General features: G+C 43.9%; 1 protein-coding gene across 1 annotated transcript in view; it reads left to right on the forward strand.

The window, feature by feature from the left end:
* The window catches only part of LOC128896071 (toll-like receptor 6), a 48,961-nt gene extending 45,664 nt beyond the window's left edge, over positions 1-3,297 (forward strand). Inside the window, exons 2-3 of the transcript XR_008461919.1 lie at positions 1,667-1,737; positions 2,436-3,297. The gene's annotated coding sequence lies outside the window, so the exon portion shown is untranslated. The remainder of the gene's footprint in view (positions 1-1,666; positions 1,738-2,435) is intronic.
* Positions 3,298-11,803: the final 8,506 nt, after the last annotated feature.

Genomic DNA, 11,803 nt, shown 5'->3' on the forward strand with positions numbered 1-11,803 from the left:
CGCTGGAATTATTTGATAAGTGGAAAAATTCTCTCGTTAGTTTGTCAATAAGTACGGTTAATATTCAAACTGCGAAAACTTCAGGTTCGAGCCGCGATACATTTTCCGACAGTTTACACGCGAAGATCCGCGTTTATTGAAATAATTTTACAAACGGCCACTCCTTCCGCAACGAGAGCGGGAAACAAAAGGGACGCGCTGTCCGATAACCCGAGTCATTATTCATTTCCTCGGCCGAGTTCAATTAAATCAGCGTGCAGCGCCTTGGTCGCGTCGAGAGGAAAGGGAAAAAGTTACTCGAGCGGCTTCTACCGCGCTGTCGCTGCTGCTCTTGTCGTAAACCCGTAACTCGACGACTACTTTTTCCTGTTTTTAATTCGCAGCTACCTTCGTTTTTCTCCTGATGCATCTGGCGCTCCGTGGCTCGCAGTTTAGCGAAGGGTTGAAGCGCGCGTAGAATAAATCACCGACAATTAGGAAAGTCGAATCCGTCGAGACTCAGCCGAGAACTCGCTCGGATAAACGCGGCCGGCAATTTTCCCGTATTTCGGAGAGGCTTCGAATAACGTTGCGTTGAAAGTTTCACGAGCAATTTTTGTATTTTGGAATCGATTTATCGTCTCTGGGGACAAGCGCGGCGATAACGGAATTTTCCGGAAACAGTGAAATCGTCGTTGCACGACGCGATGAATCGCGACGCGTACCAATCAAACGCGTCCGCAGTTCCAATTCGTTTCCAGCCATCTCGACAGCCTCGCGACCTCCCCTTGTATCAATTTGTCTCGGATCCAAGGAAGATGGACGACGTAACGAGCACCGAGGCGAGATGACGCGTCGGGTTCGCCATATCCGTTCATCGAGGCGTAAGGAGGTTCAAGTAACCGGAATTTCAACACGGACATTTCTACCCAGGAGTCGCGATCCCGACACGCCCGCAGCTTTTTCCTGATCCAGACACCCGGGGATCCTCGGGTCTAGACGCGACAACCGCGGGAAACGTGGAAACACGTTCTGACATAAGAGGGCACAACGAAGCGGAAGTTTAAATGCATTTCTAAAAGCGCGTCTGACGTAGAAAAGGAAAACCTTTCGGTTGTATACACGACGCTTTGAAAGAGAATTCGAAGAACTTTGGAAACGCACCGTACTCGAAGGAAACTGAAACGTCTTTGTAGTGCTCGAAATTTGTTTTCGAATACATGGAAAAGTAGTTTCCGGGAGTTTGAAATTGTACGATGTCCATGAATTTATTCGATTTATAATTTCTTTTTTTAAATTCAAGGCGAGACAGAATTTGTAGTTCATACGGCGATAACGTTTACCAACACCGATCGTTTTCATAGCACAAACCTGCCGTTTCGTAACCTGTCGATGATACAAGAATAATGACTTGGAAAAACGAAATTCCGTTTCCGGTCCGTAACGAACACCCTTCTCGTGTTTTCGATAGTTCAAGAAAACAATTGAGTGCATGGATTCGATACCGGACACACCGTACACGTACAAATTGTCGTATCTCTCGGTGGCTACGAATGTTTCGCGTTTTATTCTCTGGAAATACGTTTGTCGGGGAATTTGTCTCGGCGTCGGGAGCGTCGGGGGCGTCGTTGGACGTCGACGTGATTCATAGGTGGTCTAACGGGACGTTTCGCTTTTTCTGTTTCAGATGTGAACTGTTGCCAGAAGTATTATCGATTCGCATTACGTATGAAGTAATTGGAAATCGCAGCGGGCAAGGTGAGTAACGATGAAAAACTTTGGGGATTTCGTGTGAGAATTCGTCGCAACGGTGTAGCTGAGCTCGAGAAGCGTTCACGTTAATATTACAAGATTGGAACATCGCCGAGACGAGATGCGCAGTTTCTGATATTTTCTTGCGTTTCGCAGCCGCGACGTCGAAGCAATTTGACTTCTTTGGCGTTCCGTGACGGTGTCCTTTGTTAATTTGCAACGAGATTCGTTTTCGAAATTACTATTACCAAGATTTACTCTGCCAACGTCTTAGCGTTGAAACCTGTGGGGTTGTACTTTGTTATATAAAATAGTCTAACATTATATTAAATAGTATAACTTTGGGGAAACGTGTCTTTTTTGGTATTAGTAGACTTGATTATAAATTTTTATAGTTTTCTTAAAACGTTAACATCGCTGCAAACAGGATTTATTTATTTAGTATTTAACGAAATTTGTTAGACTTACGATGCCTCCTCATAGGGGACATCCGAGTGCAAAGGGTTAAAATACATAAACCATGAACCAATATTTATCAGATACTTTTATCTTAGTTTTATGAACGTAACGGTTGCTTCTCCGAAATTCCAAAGAACTCTCTCAACAATTGTACCCGACACGATTACCTCTCGAGCTAGGACAACGACAAACTCGTTCACGTTCCGGCGTTTCTCTAATCGCCTTGTGTCCTTTTTCTGTTCCAGGATTCCCGACTGCCCCCGACGTTTCTCTCTACTTATTATCAAGAAGTATTTCTTACTATCGCAATGTACTCCGTAACACGGTGTCCACCTAAAGTAACGGTTATTCGTGTTTTTGAGAATCGTGATAGCTTCGTAGTGTGCAAAATGTAATTAGGGCAAATCTAAGAGAAAAAAAAAAATGAAGCGAACAATGCAAAGCGACAAAAAAAAATGACAAAAAAAGCGTAATGGAAAAACTCACTACACCCAAATGTACACGTACACAAACACACTCGTACACACACGCACACGTACACCGATCATACCTACCTTTATTAACTCGTAATTGCAACGAAGTAACAAGTTTTCTCTCTTTCTACTCGACACGATAGTTTAATCCAATGATCGATTATTAAAGAATGCGAAAGAAAAACGAAGAGCTCGTTCATCCCCCGGCGAACATTCTCTTGTTTCGTCGAACGGAGATTTAATGTACATAGCAAGAGTTTTGTATATTTGTAAAATAGATAGGGCATTTTCTTATAAACAATAAAGTTATTTATATATATTTTAATCACAACACGGAGAATGATTCCTTTGTCCCGTCGTAGATCGCCACAGGATTATAGCCGCGGTTTCATCGATCCAGCCACCGATTCCGTGGAGAGAAGATCCGAAACGCCGTCAACCGGTGCGTATTACGTTCCCTCGCCGACAATGCTGTGCGAAGACATTGTGCGATTCATTTCGAGCGGTGAATCTTGGCAGTAATTACCAAGATTACGGAGTAATCCTCCAGATGTAAATACACAGTTGATATTGTAATGTGATAACGTTAATAATAGAAATTATTTTGAATTATCTTGTACCGAGAACGATACCACGGGCACGAAGAGGCTAAGAAAAGTGTTGAAATAAAAACATCATTGGTGAATTCGATGCGAGCGAACGACTGGCGGATAGACAGAGAGACAGCCACGATCTCGAATCGCGGAGTACACCCAGGGAATTACCACTCAGAGCGTATTCGTTGGAGCGAATTTTCATGCCATTGGGTGGAAATCGTTGCCCGACGATGCGACATGCCACGTTTCGGCGATTTGTTTGTTCCAAATTTCCATGGTGTTATTAACTCCCGCCCGCTATGGAGAGCCGGCCACGTAGCCACGTCCATTACATTAACTTGATTGAGAAATATCGGACAACAAGTGCGTGTATTACCGATCGGCAAATGAAATTCGAATCACGCGCACGTCAACTCCATTCCCCAATTATTTTTCAGGCCTTTTGGTCCCGCGCCGCTGTTAACGCGATTTCTCCGCAGGGAAAAATAATTATTTTCCAATACCGGTGGCGCGTGATTTGGAAACAATTATCGAATCGAAAGCGGCTGGAGAGTTCTATTCGAAAATACCGAAGCAGCTGGAATAAATAGAGGTTGAAGCGTACAGCCGATGACAGAATCGAGTGGACAAAAGAGTATTGTTATATGAATCCTTCGCTCCTTATTTAAATTTGAACGATAGCTATTTGTGCTCTTTGTCTACTTAGTATTACATGAGCCGTTCACTGCAAACTCAATTTGGACAAAGTTAGTCGAATTAACCCATTCACTGCCAGACAAATTTAAAGCCTTTTGCCTTGGGCGTCAAGACGTAATACAGATGTGTAATCAAGATTATTATTTTGATAATAAAAAATGATATTAAATTTGTTGTTTTGAAAAGAAAATTTACGATCTTCTTTTCCAATAATTCGTGACTCGAAAGGCTGTAAACTTATCCCTTGAGTAATTGCAATCAATTTGAACTGCGAGACATCTCGTAGTTGGCAGTGAATGGGCTAAAAAGAAGAGAAATTGCTATCTTCTTTATAAGATCGATTGTTTAAACTTTAGATCGCGGTTCCAAGAGGGACCATCTCCAACGGCCACTTTGTCACGGTAAATAGTCCACGTGACTCGGTCCAATTTTCCCTTCCAAGGTTGAACAGTGTGTGCGAGGGCGGTTTCTTGAAATATAGGTTAATATATCTCTGCGAGTCGAGCTGAATCGGTGTTTCGTATCGCGGGCTATCTTTTATGGCGTACTCGCGCTGGTACGCGCACTTGCCACATATCATAAAGGGGAGTTCTTAGAGCAGTAATTACACGAGCTCCGATGAAAGCTGCTCGCATATCCGTGAAGGCAGCGCACCGCCACTTTTATAATTATTCCAGTGGACTCGCAGCGCGGAGAATTACGAGAAGTCGCCGAGTGCATGGCTGTCGTACTAACAGGTCCCGCCGGGAAACCTTGTTACGCTTAATTCTTTGCCCCTACCTCCGGTCACCGACGATGGCCCTTCAGCCTTCTAACATCCTAACGATCGGATTATATTTATAATTACACAACTCCGCTCCCGGGATCTGCCGGAAATGCCCCGCTTGAAGCAATTAGAGCGTCTCTCGTACGACCTCCGCGACTTTACGACCTCGCGACAAACGTTTTACGGGCGATGACGCAGGTGAACGAAGTTCGTCTGGACGAGTCACCCCCAAATCGACGGGATGAAGTAAAAAAGCAAGCTCGAGTATCCATTCAGCGCGGTCAATAGATAAAACGTCCGATATCTTGCGAGTCGCAGACGGGGTATCTTGTCCGTCATTCAATTAGCTCTGCAGAGATAATCTCTAAACGATTTCGAGCAACGTATGAATCGCAAAAATGCTGCTTTCGGTTGGCCGCGAGCCATGCGCCTATTAGATCAGTCAGAGAAGGAAGAATTGTTGCATTTGGCAAGCACGAGTTCTTTCATTTCAAATCTCTCCTTCTGACCGTCGTACTACCCAACAATCGGGATGAAGTGAAGTGATCCTTCAAGACCACCAGACAAGAGCCTATCTCTTGTTAGTGAAACGTTCCACTCTCGATTCCTCGAAAATTTCAAAATATTCTCGCGGGATTACGGTACAAGCTCGAGCACCAAAATGTTATTCGATTCGGATTTTAGCAGCGGATGTCGCACGACAGATGAACATTGTTGGAAATTGTCCAGAAGGGCTTCTCACAGGGAGGGAATTCTTTATTCAGGTTTGAAAATCGGCGTCCCGAGTGACGCGGCGGTCGCAACAGGGAAATAATTCGTTCCCTGCGGGCCGGTTCTCGTTTTCCGTCAGCTCCACTTTTGGTTGCCATTTGTGTCGCGCAATGGAGTGCGCTGCTCCTGACAGCACTTCGCTTCCCCTGCGCCCGCTTTGTCCTCGCGATATGAATGAATCCTTCCCCAGCCCCTCGGCTATATCGCCCTCGGGCTGCAAGTGCAGATCAGCCCCTGTGCACATCCGATTCCAGCCCGAAATCATTCCGGAGCGAGCGCCCATCCTCTTTACCCGATTGCTCGTGGCCCGCTCTTATCTCCGCCAATGAAGTCAAAAGTTCTCGAGCATGGTCGACGTTTCGAGAGCGTCGATCATCATCATTGCCTTCCTATCGGGATTTCGATGTTCCATGGCTCTCTGCCTCGTTATTCTTCCGATAATCGATGACGCTTAACGTGCAATTTCAAACTAAAGACTCACATTTAACGACATATCGTTTTCTGTATCGTTCAGGTGTGCTTCGCGACATCCTACTAGCAAGGATAATCTATTATGCTCGAAGATATGAGCGATTAACCCATCGACTGTCAGGGAAATTTAAAGCGTTTTGCTTTGGTCGCCAAGATTTAATACAGATGTGTAATGTAGGTTATTATTTTGATAATAAAAAGTAATATTAAATTCTTTCCTAATAATTTCTGACTAAAAAGGGTAAAAGAATAAACTTATCCCTCGAGTAATTGCAATCAATTTGAACTACGAGACACCTCGTAGTTGGCACTGAATGGATTAAGCTTGGCGCAACTTTTGAACAAATCTACGCTAATTTCGAGTATTAAATACTTGGTACGTAAACGTAATCTTCCCATCGATTGGTGTTTGCGCAAACAAATGCGCTCGTGGTCAGCATTCAATTCGGTGTTGGACGATAATCGACAGTCGAGTGCTTCCTCTTCCGACGTATTACACGACCGTGTTTCCACCGTGTTCCGCGCAGTGTATACCACATACTCATCGATGTTAATGCCGAAGAAAATATTCGAGTAGCGGGAGTAACAGCGGGAAATGGGGACTCTCTATAAATTCACGAGCGCGTATCGGATCTGTATCCGAGTCACAATGGCACTTGTATTATTCAAATATCGCGGAGTATCCATATTAACCGTACAAAGCCGATATCTTCATTATCCGAATAACGCGATGTGGGTTGCACCTGCAATAGCGTTCGAACGTGCTGTTACATCCCCGAAGGTTCGCTATCTGCGATCTTGAAACGGGATATCTAGTATTGTTCGTTGGTTCAAAATCGAACATCGGCCAGACGATACGGATGATGCGAGCGGAATGCAACATCTGAAGCTGCGACTAATCGGCAATAACCATTACGAACGACTGAGCTAACTTTATTAATATCCATAGCTGATACGTTGACAAGAAAGACCCTCCGTTCTGAATAGTTACAGGTTTAACAGAAATTAAGTACACGGTAACGAAAGTTTACTTAACTTTATTATTATCGATAGCTCTACGAGGTCGTAGGTTTTAAGATACATGATTGATAAAGACTATTATAATAGTACCATTCTTAACCTACGGTACTTTTCGGTACACAGGTTTACTATCCCTCCATCATCTATCCAAGCCATACGATATTTTGAGATAGGTAGTCGAGCAAAGTTTCTTAAGCTAAAGAACGTGAACATGTTCCACGCAGTCGAGTATGTCTCATGAAACCCCACGCTGACGTCATTAGTGGACCATCGCTATCGTAGTCGAGGAACTGAGAGTGTATCATCCGGTTGGACCACGCCGCTAAATAAATCAGCATTCGCGCGCTCCTCGTCGGGAATAAGAAAGAATGATGGTCTTGTTATCTGTATCATGACCGAGGCCGCGAATCCACGGTTGTATGGGTGAGTTGGCCAGACCTTGACGAGGGCGCGATACGAAGGGAAGGAACGCAGCCAACGAAGGGAAGATATATAGACCATTCGCACAGTCCATTCGCCACGGCTCGTACACCTACCTATAGGACAAATAACCGTATAAATTTCGTCGAGCGACATGTCCTCTTATATTACATGGAAATGTACGGAGGTCGGTAAGCTTACGGAACAGCCACGGTGACTCGTTGCTCGTTCTCCGTCGAGTTAATTCTTTCGTTGCCACAAGTTCCCATGGACGATCGGCGAACTTGTTTCTCGACGAGTGTAGTTGGCTATTAATATCGTCCAGAAGACATTTACCGTGCGTCTTTCGGAGTCCACGCGGCTGGGGCGCGTTAAAGAACAGGGTATACGATTCGTGGGCAGTGCCGCAGTGACGGTGACTCGAGTTTGTATCTTATTGCAGGCATCTTTGCGTTGGTCAGAGCACGCGAGTTTCTAACAAATTGCTCCTATCCTGAGAGAGTCGCCCAACGTTAGGACGCGAAACATTTTTGTATTGATCGTGCGGGAATGGAAAACTGTAAGGATTTTCCTTTAGTAAACATTTAGTTATCGTTACTGCAGCATAGAGTAGAGTGAAGATTGCGTCGACAGTGATGGACAACATTTTAGACAAATAACTTTAAACGCGTGAAAATTAATTTACGTTTCATTATACGCGATTCACTGTTTACCCGCTTACGATTCAACCGCGACGTCAGAAGTACGGTTGGCCTCTTGTTATGATAGAGTGGCACAGATGGGTAACTTTTTCATGTAAACAAGTTTCAATGCGTGAAAATCACATTACGCTTCAATACACACGATCGACGTAACGGTGCAATCACGTGATTCGCTGTTTACCCGGTTTGAATTTCCCCAGATGACGTCAGACATGTGTTGGGTCCTTTGTTATGATCGTCGGATATCGCGCGAAACGAAGGTAGTCGAATCGCGAGCCACGGGTGGGGTGAGAGCGGAATTAAATTTGACCTTTTCGCGCCGTGCGAGTCATTCGCGTTTCGCCCTCTATACTGATAACGCCGCGTGCTCGAAGAGTGGCGATTTCGCGGCAAGTAGGTGTGCGTTTCTCATCGAGCCGGGCGACAACTTAACGAGTGCGATATTTGCGACTCTTGACGCCGTTTTATTCGGGCAATGGCTGCAGCTCCGTGCCAGGCTGTCTACCACCTTCAACGCCAGACGCTGTTCGCGTGACACTCGAATCCTCGACAACGCTGGCAACGGGGAACTTTTATCACGGCAACCCCTGGAGCAGTGAACTTACTCAACACGTGAGTAACGAGTTTATTTTCTCGGCTAATTAAGGTAATTGCGTCTGGCTCGGTATCGCAAATATCGAAGTGGATTCGAAACGTACACGAATATCGAAGCGAAAGCTGAAATTGCCGGTGTTTTCGCGCGCGGCTACCGGTCGGTGCTTTTTAATTTCTAGCCACGGCGCGGGCGTCGGACGTTTGGTTCTTTTCGTTAATTCGACCAACCGGGGTTGAAATATTGATGGAGAATCATGTCGGGGATTTATTCGGAGAGACAAATCCTTTCGATTATTATTTGATTGATGTTTTTGCGGGCGTACCACCAAATGTTTGTTGTAACTAGACTGGGAATGTTTATTGCAAATTCATATTTTCGCAGACACAGAACAAAAATTGAATGTAACTATTAAATTGTAATTTTATTCGATTTTAACAAAATTCAAATTGATAGACGAAATTTCTACTGTTTAATAGATAGTTATTATCATTGTTAAATATTTCTATTTGTGTCCGCCCTTGCATATTAAAGCATCTTTACGTTTGTCATAAATGCGTAAACATTTGCGGTCTACTTATAACGTTCGACCAAGCCAGAGTATTGCCTCGCGTTGGCCAAAATTTGCAAAGTGCGTGATAGAAAGAGATCATAGCGTGCTCTAGCATTGATGCAACTTACACGATTTCCATTTAAATGCTTTCTTTTTCTCGTATCAGTCGTTGGGTTTCCTACCTCCTTTTTAAACATACCTTCTTCTGGTATCTCTTTTGATTCGACTCTCGTTCCTATGCAACCTCGCTTCAGAACTCGCCATGTAACGTTATGTTGCTGCACCGTGCTGTTTTGTTTTTCTCGTTTACATCTTTTATATCCTTCTCGTCGTGTTTTGTCAACCCACTCTGTGCTCATACTTTCTCATACCTTAGTCTTGGTTCCATTATTGCAATGTGGTTTATAGTCCCCATCTTCTTTCTCGACTATCCTCTCATTCGGCGTATCGTAAATTCGCGTCTTCGTTACTCGCACTGTTCTCGTATATTCGAAAACCTCACTTCTCCGTTCCCGATGTTCTGGCTGGCTGAATACACGACAGAGATAAATTCTTTGCATCTGCTGCATCGTTTCCCAAGGTCATTGCCTCAAAGTTTCCCTGTAATTCGTTTAATTTACGACTCTCCTCTGGCTTCTATTCCGTTCTAGTTTTCAAAGGAAAATAAATGAATTCGAGTCGAATTTATTTTTGGTAGCAATCGATACGAGAACAGTAAGTAAGGAAATAATAGTTCGACGAGGATATATTTTTCTTTCGCCGGTACAGAATTCGTTGTCCCTAGAAAAATATCATGCAAGGAAATGTAAAAGGCTCGGAAACCACGCGAGCGTTCCGTTGTCGATGGAGCGACGCGGAAGCGAACGTTGCTGCGAAATTTCGCCCTCCAATTTTCACTTCGGGAATGTGAAAAAAATTGGCAAAGTTTGAATATTCACCGACGATGCGCACCGTCTTGGCGAACGTTGAAACTTGGACAATTTCTTTCGCGTAGCCGGAGTGAAAATTGACTGCTAAAATTCCGCAGTAATATTTAGTTCCACCTGTTCCATCGACGTAGGAAAACTCAGGCGAGACTTCGCGTACCCTCACCAACGTTAAAACTGCAGTATCATATCTGGAGTAAGAGTCTCGAACGTCTTGCATAAAGGTAGTCCGCGACACGAGAATTTACAAGTGTAGCTTATTCTTGAAAACCTGTAATTAAAAGAAGCATTTTATAGATTTATACTTTCCGAATTTTTCAAGTTCAGTTTAACATTGCTAGTTTGTTAAACTTAAACAAAATTGTTAGTTACCAACTTTTTGCGTTAATCAATTCAATATGGAGCTTGAATTTAACAGAGAATTTTCAACAGCATAGCAAAGGATACTTGAATTGCCAATATTGTACATATATTGATATTTGCATAGAAACACCTAATTGGAGATTCTGTTGTCTGCTCTAATTAAATCCGATGCGTTATCGTTCGTTGAATGCATGCGAGAGACGAAACATATTTTATCAACGAGGAACAGAAAAATGACGACATTATGTTAATAACGATTGTGTGCCGGCGAACAATCGTAGCTCCATACAACGTTCCGTTGTGCGCAGCCGGTCGGACCACCCGATCCGCGGGGTTGATTTACGCTCGGCGTGGACCGCACGCGGCTGCGTCGAGCATAATTAAGCATTTTTCCTTCGATCGCAAATTTAATTATCGCGGTTCGGCGTGCATAGACACCGGCGACCATACCTTTATCCACTCGCGCGCATCTTAATTAAACTAATTTGTTCGATGGGAGCCGGTTCAATGGTTCGCACCGGCTGGACGGATTCTCCTTTCGCGAGCCGAAACGCTAAAAAGTAGCCTTTCGCGGCGTCCAATTAAGCAGGCAGAAACGAGAAATAGCGATTGTGAATCAGCGCCGTGCAAAAAACGGGCTCGAGTCGGGGGAATCATCGGAGCCAAGACCGAGCCGCGTTTTTCCCGTGGACGATTTAATCGCGAGCGAAAGAGAAGCTGCGCGAACCCGTTGTCGCGCTAATCAGCTGACAAGGGAATCTCTAGATACGTTATCCACGGATTTGCATCAAACATTGCACAGACTAACGAGAACACTTACATCGGTCTAATTTATTAGATATTACTTGTTTGATATTAACTTAGCGTTAAATAAAAATGAAAATAAATCGTAAGTGATCAATCAGAACACAACGTTAAACAAATTATGTTGTGTGAAAATTTCAAAGCAATCGATGAAAAACTTTCGAAAATTTAAGATTTTTAACAAACGAACATTTACATTTTTATTCATATATATTATTTCTACCGAAGCAATACTTTGTCGTAACTCGCGAACGAGGTATGGTACACCATTTTTTCCTGTCCGAATTTCGCAAACTCGATTATCAACAAAGTGCCGGAGTCTTGATCCACTGTAGTCGACCTCGGCGTAAAATAGCAAGGGATTAACGAGAGCCTGGTAAAGGCAGCGGGCGAGGCTTAAAGGATGAGAACAGTTTAAAATATCAAGTTTCGTTTCGAAAAGACCCTTATTACAATATCAC

The sequence above is a fragment of the Hylaeus anthracinus genome, unplaced genomic scaffold (genome assembly GCF_026225885.1).
Source record: "Hylaeus anthracinus isolate JK02 unplaced genomic scaffold, UHH_iyHylAnth1.0_haploid 5, whole genome shotgun sequence".
NCBI lineage: Eukaryota > Metazoa > Arthropoda > Insecta > Hymenoptera > Colletidae > Hylaeus > Hylaeus anthracinus.